The sequence below is a fragment of the Adiantum capillus-veneris genome, chromosome 25 (assembly GCF_014529385.1).
Source record: "Adiantum capillus-veneris isolate H3 chromosome 25, ASM1452938v2, whole genome shotgun sequence".
Taxonomy (NCBI): Eukaryota; Viridiplantae; Streptophyta; class Polypodiopsida; order Polypodiales; family Pteridaceae; genus Adiantum; species Adiantum capillus-veneris.
The window spans coordinates 80625079-80638512 of NC_140955.1; the positions used below are offsets into that span (position 1 = coordinate 80625079).

The 13434-nt window shown below is 38.6% G+C and overlaps 1 pseudogene; it reads left to right on the forward strand.

Moving 5' to 3' along the window:
* Positions 1 to 12448: 12448 nt before the first annotated feature.
* Positions 12449 to 13229, forward strand: LOC147425160 (uncharacterized; annotated as a pseudogene).
* Positions 13230 to 13434: the final 205 nt, after the last annotated feature.

Below are 13434 nucleotides of genomic sequence, written 5' to 3' on the forward strand. Positions count from 1 at the left end.
CCCCCACTTCTAGAAGCTCTTTTTGATGGTCCTTCATCAACATTTTCACGTCTGCGCTTCTCTTCTACAATAGCCTCATTTTGTTGGCATTTTGTAATGTAGGCATGCACTGACAATGAGTCCGTTGGATCATTCTATCCTAATTCTAGACGTATGCAATCTCCTGCTTCATGTAGAATCTCTTTTGAAAGCTTTCCCTTTTTAGCTAATTGCATGACATTTGGCCAAATTTGACCATGATGGTCACTCACCTCTTTATCACTAAGATGCTCAATTTTTACTCCATAAGTAGCTGCCTCAACTGAAGAGGTGGCATGGTTAGTTGCCATATCTTCAACTAAGGTTTGTATTCCCCCCTTCCCAAAGTTAGTTCTCAAGGGTAGACCTGTCTCTCTTAAATGTATTTTACCATCCTTAAAAAAGACAACATCTTTTTACAAAGCATCACTAAAATCATCACAATCTCTTCTTACATGATCTGTACTATCACACAAAATACATCTATTAACAGACTCTTCTTTGGGTTGTTGCCTTTGCCTAGGAAGTGGCCCTGATGATTGTCCTTTTTCTTCAAGCTTTACAAGCTTCACCTTCAAGTCACACATTCCCTTCACAATCTCATCTAGCATGGACTCATCAAACTTAGGAGCGATAAAAGTAGGCTTTACCATTTTGGCAGAAGTTGAGGTTGAAGGACTCGTAGTGTTTACTACCATCTTGTCCCTTCTTGTTTGTTGTTTAGCAAGCAGTGAGACAACACCTTCAACCTCATTCCAATTGGTCTTTAGTCCTTGCTCAGCATCTTTATCTTCAAGAAGAAGCTCCAAATTTTCTTGAAACTCTTTACCTGCAACTTGTAAGAAAAGATCTATCTTCTCTGCATCTAGTGTGGCCCTTTTTGTCCTGGTGAGTTGTGCATAACGGCGCTCAAATTTCCTAAGTAGCTCTGTTATTGATAGTCCTTGCTTTAGCTTGACTACCCATTCTAACAATGTCCTTTTGGTTACTCTCTCAGAGTCCTCCCACGAAATATTCCTCCTTCAAAGCTACTTTGAGTTCTTCCCAGTTTCTCCCATGCCCATCTTTAATTCCCCTAGCATGTTCCCTAATTTTTGGAGCAACAACTAGCTCAAAGCTTTGAATCATCTCACCTTCTGACACGTGATGCAGCTCCATCTCCTTCATATACTCGCGCAGATACCTGGTTACATCTTTTCCATTGAACTGATCCATTCTATTGACAACTCCTTGTATGGCTTTGGTTGCTGGAATCTCCCTTCTTTGAGTGCATGTTATTGTTGCATGAACATTGCAAATGCTTGAAACATTTGAATTGTTGCTGGGTCAAAATGCATACCCTGATGCTCAACATGATCACCCATGGTTACCCAAAAACTCTCACCTTGGCATATTCGCGTCGGGTTTCACCAAAAATATATCGAAAAATTTGCGGTCTCGCCAGGAAAGCACCGGGCTTTCGGCTGTGAGAGTTTTTGAGAGAGCTCCAAAAACTATATGAAGGAGTTAAACCATAGATTCCATGAAGTATAGGGTTTGGAAGGAAGTGCAATATAAAAAAGCTTCATTCATTCTCTCTTGTACTCACACACACAAAGAAAGAACACAAAAGAGAATATCAAAACAACACAAAAATGGAAACATCAAGGCTATGGTCATATCGTATCAAGGGTAATATCAAAGGGTTAATAGATGAGTTAATGACGTTCAATCTTTACCGACCCAATAGGCTACGAATTGTTCTTTGGAATTGTAGTTTTGTGCTTACCATAATATATATGTTTTGTCTAGTGATGGGTATTAATTGTGTATACAAATCCTCTTGGTTCATAGCAAGATAACTACACTTACATCAAAAGAAAATTTATAGTCTATGAGAGGTAGTATGATGGGATCCGGTGAAAGAAGTATTTCATTGAGCCTTTCTAGGCCAAAGAGAAACACTATATGTTGTTGAAAGTGTATTTTACGGCTAATCCATACGTTAATTCTAATAGATCGCACATAGTGGAGGCGATAGAAATTCTCATCACGTGGATTACTCATCTAGGATAGTATGTGAGAAATGCAGATATGAGAGAAGTGAAGAGATGAGAAGTTTCCCTCCCTAGCCCTATTCTTGCCCGTATAGGCAATAAGGATACTGCAGAGAGAGAGGGATGTACCTATAGCAAGGAGAACCTGAAATTTATAGAGAGAATGGTTTTTTAAGAGTGAGAGAGATAGGTTTGGTTAAAGAGATGAGATTAGATATATATTTTTTGGATTAGAGATGAAAAAGAAAACAACAAGAAATCAACAAAATACCAATGTAGAACACATCTTACTTGTCAAACCCTTCGGCACCATTTTTGATGGAGAGAGAAGAAGAGGGAAGAATTCAACTTTCATTGATACACCAAATCCAAGACCTTCTTCGATTGAAGTTGATCTTTCAAGGATAGATTACAAGAATGGCTAGTCTTCCTCTAGGAGAAAGTGTACACTTAGGCTTATGTTAATGGCTAAGTATAATTAAGCATTCCTATTCACTCCCCCATGAATTCCTCTCATCAATGGCTTGAATGCTTACATGGTTTTCAAGGAAGAAGAGGTCCCCTTTTATAGGTGAAGGGAACCCCCAAGGGTTTACACAAGAAGAGAAGAGCCAGTGTGAACAGAAATTGGAAAAGTTGGAAATGAGCTCTCCCTGCATGATGTGGGCAGATTGGGGTCCAGTATTTTGATCATATCTCCTCAATCGTGGCTCCAAATAAAAAAGTACAAATATGGGCATATCAGTTCATTAGCTACGACTCCCATTTTATATACTTTTTCCAATTCGGATTGGAACCTTGTGTAAAAAAATCATCAAAATAGGGTATAGTTTTGGCAGCAAAAGTCTTCTTGTGGTCCCCTTAGCCTAGACTTTTATTTGATTCCAATGGACACCTCATGCCATATGAAAGCATGACATTTCTCCTTGACAAAGTTTTTTAATCATGCTTGCAATAATGCATTAAAATAAGTGTATCTTTGAAATCATGCCACCTAGTGTCCCACTAGGATTTGAATCCCTCCTAGTAGCTATTTAAAAAGAAATATAAGAAAGATATGAAAAATACATAGAATATATATATACTGGAATTTACCCTAGATATAGGATCTAGCTAGGGTGTGAGATGATAATGAGATAGTAGAAATAAAGAATCAATGTTTTTTTGCCCCAAGTTAAAGAGGTGGAGCTATTGACGCTTTTTCCATAGTATTTTCTGATGGTAAAGTAAGAATAGGTTACCTTTGAGATAAGTAATAGAATGGGATAGAAAGCATATTATTATACTTAAACATGCATATGTACATTATAGGAAATATAATTATGTATCTAAAAAGTTACAAGATAACTCTTGTAGCATGTGTTCCCACTATGTACATGTCACATCACGACAATGTAGAAAAAGACCAATTCTCGCAGCATTAAACCTCACACCGGCCACCCGAACCATCAACAAAACCCGTTGTAAATGCCCCAAACTCCACTCTTACCGAATAACCTAGCCAGTAGCTAGTGGATTGTAAAAAAACTCTCCCCACCCCACTCTTACCTCCTCTCTCTCTCTCTATCTCTCTTACTAGAGAGGCATCTAGACTCTCTACAGTGATGACTGATGGATATTTGCAAGGACCATTAGGTAAGGATCACCTCTCAATCCTATATAAAGAGGCCTCATAGGGCGACCTTTTTGGACTGATTTGTTATAGTTTTTGGGACCTTTTTCATGATGGATCATGATTTTGGTACCTGTTGGATTGTGACCAGACTTGGTAGGATAGTGCCCTATGTGTCTTAGACCTCCTCCTAGAGTTTCGTTGCATTTCGAGTCTGTTCAAGTGCCAAAATGGCGTGATGACCTAGAGTTGTGAGAAAAGACATAGGCGGATTTCCCTGATCTTTAAGTGTTGGTTTTCTTGTAGAGGTGGTGTGTTTGCTTGTTAAGGTTCACTTCTTGAGATTGACGATCTCAAAGAGTCTTTGTGCCCCATCCAAGTCACTTCCTTGAGTATTGACATTATGTTGGTACCAAAAAGCTATGTTGCAGACGTCCGTCTCGCGGCGTCCCACTAACATTGGCGCCTTTATCGAGGATATGATCCTTAGATGATGAGTGACCTAGTGCATATTTAGAGCGTTCTTTTTCTAAGATTTTCCTTTCATTCCATTTAGAGCTTAGTAGTGAAGTAGATAGACACGTGGTTTAGTGCTTGATAGAGTCTAGAAGTAGAGGACTTGCTAGATCTATTCTCAAGAGGTAAAGAGGGTTGTGAGTGAGATAGCCAAAAGCATTTCATTCTTTGATTTTCTCTATGCTTTTAGAGTGTTGCTCCATTTTCTTTTTCAACTTTATTTTGTACCACTCTGTATGTTTTTGTCTTATGTTCCATTTAAGTACTTAAGAGTAGGATAAGTAGAAACTACCACCATCAAATTTGGGCTAAAATATTGAGGGAAAAAAGGACGAAACCATATTTTGGCAAAAACGACCAAAACAATGAAATTGTGAAAAATTGATGGTAGAGACCTCAAAAGTGATCCAAATTCAAAAATTTATGGATATAGGACATCAACATACTCTCTAGAAGCAATCTAGAAAGTTTGGCCAGATTCTGTGGAGGAACATGGATCGCAATCCATGTACCCTAGAGACCATTTTTGGTGAAAAGTGATCAGTGACATTGTGCATCAGTGGGAAATTACTTTGATCAAGTTTTCTTGAAAGAAAAATCCAAAATCACATTAGAATTGGTTGTTAGGGCCAAAACTACAACACAAGCAGTGTAGAAACAAAATTTAGGATTTTTAAAACTTTTTGAGATCCAAATTTAAAAAGGGGTGAGATTTGGCTTCTACAGGGCATAGAAGACTTGCAGAACAAAATTCATGAAAAAATGTTGTCAAACATGGATCGCGATCCATGTACCTTTTGACATTTTGGGATGATATTTGACAAGTAAATCCTTGATAACTAGTGGAACAACTTTCCCAAAAGACACTATGTCAAAAAAGTGAAAAAAGTTGGTCAAAATAGCCAAATACACAAACTAGTCAACAATTATGCAAAGTGAATTTTTGCTTCTAAAAGATGAATCAATCATAGTCAAAATTTAAACAACATAGAACAAAAAAAACACATAAACTATCATGAAGATTAAACCACTTGAAATTTCATTTTTATGCATGAAACACAAGCAATCTATTAAGAATCTAGGCTAATGCAAGTTCATAAACTTACTAGCCTAAAAAATATATGACCAATCTTAATAAAGCCTACAAGTCTATCATGTATATGTCCACAAAGATTCTCCTAATATATTAGTACATTGTCATAGCTTTTTGAAGCCCATGAAAGATTTGTTTTTAGACTTTTTATCGAAAAAAGTAAAACACATCACAAGGCTACCACCTTAAGGAAATTCTAGCTATGACTCTCGGCTCCTTGAACCCTCAAGGAGGTGTTCAAAGAATCTACTAGCCTACAAAGGCGACGGCTAACCCCTATTTGCCTAGGGCATCGGTTTAGGGCCTTGACCAAGTGAGTCAAGGTGGTTCTCCTCGCCCTCCAAGTGCCAATAAGGCACTAGGCCTTACATAGACACAACATAAAGTAGAAATTTCCTTTTCATGTGTCTAGTAGCATTTGTGCCACTCTTTTTGGACACCTTTTTTGCTTCATTGTTTAATTTTTTACATTGTTTATTTCTTCCATAATTAGAGTGCTTATGGCATATGGACTAAGAGACTAAAGCCTAATCATAACGCTAGGTCATGCTAGAAATGAGTGGAGTATTAAGTCAATCACGAAGAGTCTAGGACTAACAAGAAATGATCGTATATTAACCTAAGGTCAAGGCCAATTACCTATTGTTAGCACACATAAAACCAAATTTCTAATGAGGTTAATATTCATAAAGCAAAGTGTTGAAACTTTAGTATGCCTAGCCTTTGAAAATGAAAGGACCATAGCTTAGAAGCAAAATCACTTAATCCAAGCATAGAGGATGGAGAGATAAACAAAAGAGCAATATCATGGAAGGATTTCACCTATTCAAGCTCTTTTGAGCATCCTTGAGCAGACCATTCACTCTTTTGAAGAAGCCTCTTGATTCCTTTTATTTGCAAGCCAAGTTTCTTGAAGCATAAGCTCCAAAATCTATCTATTGAAAACCAAGAAAAATACACAAAAATCATTATTGAAATCCTAAAGCTTAGGGTCTCAAATACCCAAATATACCAAAGGGAAAAAACCCTAGGGAACAAAATTGCCTTTGGTTATGCACATGATGCTCTTTAGTAGAAAATTTATGCATACACATCAAAAAATGAGAAAGAAAATGTAATTTTTACAATGTCTTATGCATGATAAAAAGTTGATTAATTTCTGGCTCAAATGAAATGTGCAATTTAGATCAAGCTATGAGCTAGAAGTAATGTCATTTTGAATGAATTTGAAGTGGCTCTTGAAAGGAAAATTTTACATTTCTAGCTCTCCAAAAAAGTTGGCTAACAAATTGAATTTAAGGAGGGGGGAATTGTTAGCAGCGGCTACCACATCCTACACCAATTATGAACCAAGCTAGGGATGTGCTATTGTGCATAATATTTCCTATTCATTGTATAAGGCCTTGGGCTCATTTAGGAGTTCCAAATTGTATAAGTCTAAGCTAAAGGGCTCAACTTTATCCCATAGTTGAAGGGTTTGAAGCCCAAAACTATAAAAGAGCCCTATGCTAATTGAGAAGTTATTCTTGGGTGAGATCTCTTCTTTGTAGGGTGGATGGTCATGAGGCTCATGGGCTTTCCATGCCCATGTAGCTCTTGATTTCTAATAATCAAGTGCACTTTCTTTCTTATTATTCTTCTTTGTTTTGATTATGTGAAGTGAAATTATATTAGTGTGATGTTAGATCTCTAATCCCTTTTTCTAATAATCAATTGCACTTTCTTTCTTATTATTCTTCTTTGTTTTGATTATGTGAAGTGAGATTGTATTAGTGTGATGTTAGATCTCTAATCCCTTTTTTTAGTTAATCTCTTCTATCCACACCATTGGCCATGGTGTGTGAGGGCTATGCCTTCCTTCTCTTTCTCTCTCTCCACAAGGTGTATGGTTAGTGTGTGTAGTCACATTGAGGGAATGGACCGGAATGCCCACACTAATGCGAAGTAGGTATGTTAATTGCATGCTTATGCAGTTCTGTGATAAGGATTTTTTATTATATTGATTGAGATGAGAGGTTAATTTCAATCACATGATTGTGTGCAAGTGATTAGTAAGTAGAAGGTGTGGTTGATTTCCATGGATTCTGTCTATGATGGGTAGAAGGATCCCTTGAATCCTCTATTTCGATGCATCCTATGACACTCATGCCTTCAAGCGATATCCCGGTTTCTCGATCCACGGGTTGATAATTTTGTGTGGGTTGTAATTAGGCCATTGCTACAACACCTCCCAACATTTGGCACCGCTATCAAGGAATTATAACGTAAGCTAGTGAGTAGAGGATGTTTAGACTAGAGTAATTTTCACTACTAATTTCATTGGTTTTGAGTGTGTGTAACTCAATTTTGGTTTAATTTGATTGTGTGTGTAAGTGATTAAAGATAATTTTTTAGTAATGAATACCCCAAACCCCCAATTCCACCTCCAATTTCACTAACTTCTCACTAACCATTACTAATTTTGCTTCATTTCCATGCTGATTGTACTAATTCCATGCTAATTTTTACTAACTAAAGATAATTTTCTAGTAATGAATATCCCAAACCCCCAATTCCACTTCCAATTTCACTAAATTCTCACTAACCATTACTAATTTTGCTTCATTTCCATGCTAATTGTACTAATTCCATGCTAACTTTTACTAATTTCACTAACATAACCACTAACATTTGATGTGTAATATATGATTAATCCCCTTATAAGAGGTGGAATCATCACTCTAATCAATTTAATTGTGCATAATTTGATGATTTGAGTGTTTGATAATTACTAATTTTGCTTCATTTCAATGCTAGTTGTACTAATTCCATGCTAATTTTGGGCCAAAATTGGAGAGCAACACATGCATGTGCCAGGTGGAATTTTCACATGGAGCAAGGAATAGCTTGGAATGCGTTGATAATGTAAGTGCACTAGCTTTCTCAATTGAATTCTTGATTGCATAATGTTACTCCAATGTGTGCTAATCACTTTCTAAAATTAGGTGTGTAAATCAAGTCACCTACATTTTGTGCCTAATTTGAGTGAATTGGGATGTCAAGTTTGATGCATTATGCACATTGTTGTTGCAAGAGTCACTTTCTAAAAAAAACAAGACTAGAGAGCATGTAGTTGAACAGGCTTTTATTGCTTCTCAAAGAAAGGGTGGTAACATCAATGCAGCCACTTCTTATGGTTCTTCTGCGAGTGGAAAATCACTTGTTCTTGATGCTTTTGCCGGTAGCAATTCATCTAGAAACTTTGGTGTGATAAGGGCAAAAAGAAGATGCGTTGCCATTATTGTAAAGCTAATGATCACTTGATCAAGCAGTGTCCTAAGTTGAAGTCCAAAGAGGCTAAGAAGAAAGAGGGTGGTTCCACTACAAATGCTGGTTCCACGACAAATGCAGCCATTGTTGAGTCTTCTATGAAAGGAGACTATGATGCTGATGTTGATGCAGAATGGGCTTTTAGTGTAGAGTGCACTTACAATCCTGCTGTCCATGTTGCATGCATGTCAATTGCTGCAGATTCACATGTGTGGTATTTCAACAGTGGTGCTACAAAGCACATTGCCTCACATCATGAATTGTTCACCTCTCTCAAGTTTGTCCCTCATGGGAATTCAGTCACTTGTGCCAACAATGCCTCTTATCCGATTGAGGGAGTTGAAAAAATTGTGCTTATTGCTGCAAATGGTAGTTCTTTCACACTTTTTGATGCACTGTAAGTACCTGGGATCAAGAAGAACATTTTGTCTGTATCTGCACTTGCTAGACTTGGACTTGTAGTCAAATTTGTGGATGACAGATGTACAGTTCATGATCTCAGTTTTGGTGATGAAATTGTTGCATCTAACCTTTTGTGTTGTGGGCTATATAAGTTCAGTTTGTATGACAAGTGTGGACATAATTTTGCAAATACAATTGCAGATTCAAGGGCTATTTTAGATGCAAAACTGTGGCATGCATGTTTTGGGCATCTGAATTTTACCAGTTTGCATTTGTAGAAATCTGATATGGTTGCTTCTTTGCCGCGTCTTGAAGCACCTGTCAAACATGTTTGTGAAGGTTGTATTTTGGGTAAAATACATTGTATTTTGGGTAAAATACAGTGTTCTAAGTTTCCAAAGGATGGTTCAGTTAGGGCCACATGTAGCTTACAGCTTGTACATAGTCATGTTTGTGTGCCCATGCAAACTCCATCCTTGGGAAATTATCTTTACTTCGTGACTTTCATTGTTGATTACTCCATGCATGTATGGGTATTTCCACTTAAAGAGAAGTCTGAAGTTTTTATGTTCTTCAAACAATTTTTGGCTATGGCTGAAAATGTATCAAAATGTGGCACCCTCCGTTTTGATCGAGGGGGGGAGTTTATATCCCATGAAACTAATGCATATCCGGCTAGTTGTGGGATAAAACACCAATGTACAGTGCCTTATACACCTGAGAAAAATGGTGTTGCTGAGAGGAAAAACAAGTCACTTACGAAAATGACACATGAATGGTCAAAAGTCAAGCTTTGCTGCATTCTTTTTGGCTTGAGGCCATCATGTGTGCCACTTATCTACTTAACAGGTGTCCTAAAAAATCTTTGCAGTATATTACTCCATATGAAGCATGGCATTATAGAAATCCTTTTATTGAGTACATGCGTGTTTTTGGTTGTTTGGCATATGCTTTGGTGCCACAAACACAACGCAAAAAATTGGATGATAAGGATGTCAAATGTAATTTTGTTAGCTATAGTGCTGAAAGCAAAGGTTACAGGTTGTATCATGTGAAAACAAAGCGTATTTTGGTTTCACGAGATGTAGTGTTTGTGGAAGATTCTGTTCAACCCTTGTTCTCATGTACTAGAGACAATAATGTAAGCTCACAAGACATTTATGACACTTTGTTGCCTCTTTTTAGTGGTGGAAGTTTGAATGTAAATTCCAATGAGAAAAAGTACAGCCTATGGAGGTTTTCGAAAATGTTACAGGTCGGCGTATTACTAATGCATATGTACATTATGTACTTGATGAAGAAAGGGCTGAAAATGAGCAGGTTAGAGGTATTCCAAAATGGCTGGTGCATACATTACGTGATAGTAAATTGGATGCATTGATAGCCAAAAATGACATGCCATATGGGGTGGCCTCTACACCACACATAGCCTGAACATCCCCAAGCATCATCTCAAGGTAGGAGTAATCCTATAATTAGAGCGGGGCACCACCTAGCATAAGTGCGGCTATGACGTAGACATAGATGACCTAGGGTAGAAAAAATCAGATGCCCTCTAGGTAGCCAGTATGAAATGGTGATAAATAAATGTTTGGATGTAGAAAATACTTAGTCAAAAATCAGGAGTGTGTGTACGAGAGAGGTATGTGACAAGGTCAAAATGGAGCATACTGACCGATTGGAGAGGCTGCACGTGATGAAGCACAAGCAGCGTGATATACAAGAGACTAAAAATAATGATTTAAGCACTCAAATATGTAATTAAGGCTCACAGACAGGTAGTCATGAACCATAGAAAAACTGACAATGCTTACACTTGAATGAAAAAGCAAAGAGAGAGGAACAGAATGCAAGTTTCAAAACTGAAAACAAACTACCCAATCATTAGCTACAATGGATTACAAGGTGGATCAGAATCGTAGCTCGAGCGTACGTACAACAGAGCTCTTTTCTTCTCTAAAGATAAGCCTCCTTTCACATTAAATTTATTGACCTTTATACCTAGGGCTTTCTAAATGGCCAGTGGCTAGTTCACATGGACTTTTACAACTATCATGACAACATTACAACTCAGGAAATTGACTTGCTACCTTGGAATTAGGATTTACACAGAGTATTACCAGACTAGCTCTAAAAACTAATAGAGTACAAATGTGGTATCCGGCTATGTGTTCGACCAGTTGGGCGCCCGTTCGATGTGTCCTCAAACATAGTGCCTAGTTACAGCCTTGATACTTTGCTTGGTAGTCTTAGTGGTTGTGAATCTAGGTAGCAAGTTCAAATCTGCATGGGGTATTGCTAGTGTAATGACTGATATTTTGTGTGCAATGTCTAGCGCATGGCGTGTTCTGTGAGATTAATTATTTTTCTTAATTTGTTGTGTAACAGACACAGCATGACAAGTTGGAGGTGTTAGGTAATAAGACGTAGCTAAATAGATAATTGAGTAGATTACTTAATGGAGAGAGACAACTTTACATACACGAGATTATAGAGTAGAGAGAGAGAGAGAGAGTACACACGATATACGTGGTTCACCCAATGTGGGCTACGTCCACGAGAAAACGTCCACGGGAAAGTAGCCACTCAATGGCTTTAGTACTTCAAAACAAGAAGTAGTTTACAAAGGGATTATACCCTTAATGGAGCTCCCGCCTTGCTTCACTCTCACCACCTCACACTCACCTTGTTGCATCAACTTCACACCATAAAATGTGTGTAGAAATGGCCTCCTTTTATAGGCCAAAAGGGATGCCCTCTCTTATGAGAGGCAGCCATTTGTAACCGCCCTTGTGTGAATAAGTCAAAATCAGACCCTCCAATCCGCCCATGTGTGGCCGCCTTGTGTAGACAAAACCGCTTTTGAATTCGGCCACCGGCCCCACCGGCCATTGACTTCCGACCACCGGCCATTGACTATCGGCCACTGGCCAACCGGCCAGCCGATAGGTCATTTTCCGACCACTTTCCGGCCATAATATTCTAGCGAAGGAAAAAAAAAGTCTCGGGGGCTTCCGCCCCCGAGGCCCCTAAAGTTGCCCCTAATTCTTGGCCATGAAAATTTTGGTTTCCTGTGAGTGATTTTCCTTCACGCACAATGGCTTCTCCTCATAATGGGGGCCTTACAAATTTGCGCTTTTACCACAAAATATTACAAGGTAAATCAGGCTCCATACTTAACAGGAGGCCTCCTATAAGGAGGGATAGGTCCATTGCCAATTTGTGAATGGGATGCTCAAGGAAGTGAAGCAAGGAAAGAGGTTCACCCTCTTTCCAAGGCCACCCTTTATAGATATTGACAAAACAATCCATGCATTTGGCACGTGTGTTGCATGCGAGGAGTATCTAGAGGTGGAGTATATTCTGGGCAGCTTCATGTTAGAGTGCAGACATCAATACCACCCTCTTTGCTTCAGTGCACTTTTGCACACTAGTGGCACATGTGTGAAAGAGGGGTGTGGAATGGTAATTCCTGTAGTGGAAAAAGCGTATATCTGTGAGCATTATACTGTAAAGGGTAAGTTGACACTGTTTTCAATATGTTGAGTCTTTCTAATTTTGGATTACAATGTTGATTGAGTGAGTCATTTGTGATTGTGTGGATGAGGAAGATGTGACACCTGCAAGACAAGATGTGCAAGGAAAATACACGATGGGTGTGAAGAATGGTGGACCTTGACCAACAAAGGTTTCTGCTAAGGATTTGGAGGACCTTGCCAGTATGGAACGGGTTCAAGACATCCTCGTGGACTTGTAATCTGGTTGGAGGAAGTAGAAAGTGAGGGGTAGGATTTGTACAAAACGGATGAAATCCAAGGGGTGGATACTATTGAGGCCTCTGTACCGGACATCAAAGCCACAGGACGAGAAACCCAAGTTTGATGAACCCTCTACAATTGACGAGGTGCTGCTAACTGCAGTTGAGGCCGTGGCTTAGGGTGATGTTGAAGAGAATGGAAAGGGAGAGGATAATTGTGTTAAGAAAGCGGACAATAGTGAGGATGGTGATAAAGGTGGGACTATTGAGAAAGATGTAAACAAGGGAAAATTTCAAGATAAGGTGATTGGTCCAATTGATGTGGACATCGATGCTACTAATCTGGAGAAGGTGACCGACGTGATGCTGATATCTCCAGGTGATTTCACCTTGTCGGACTTGTTGTCTGCAGTAGGAAAAAGCGAGTCCGTGGATGTGCCAACAAGTCCCGTGCTTGCAAACTTTAGCTTATGCCTACCCTTGTAATTGACAGTTTGTGTCTTGATGTAATGCACTGAGATTATATTTTGGTCTCCATCTATTACGATATGTTTTAAGTACAGGTTACATTTTCCTTCTTATATTGTGCTCTCTTGTGGTAGACTTTGACCTTTTGATCTTTGACTTGACCCTGTAAGTAAGTTGTTGTAGGATCTTCATTGTGTGCTGATTGACTCAAACTATTATTGGC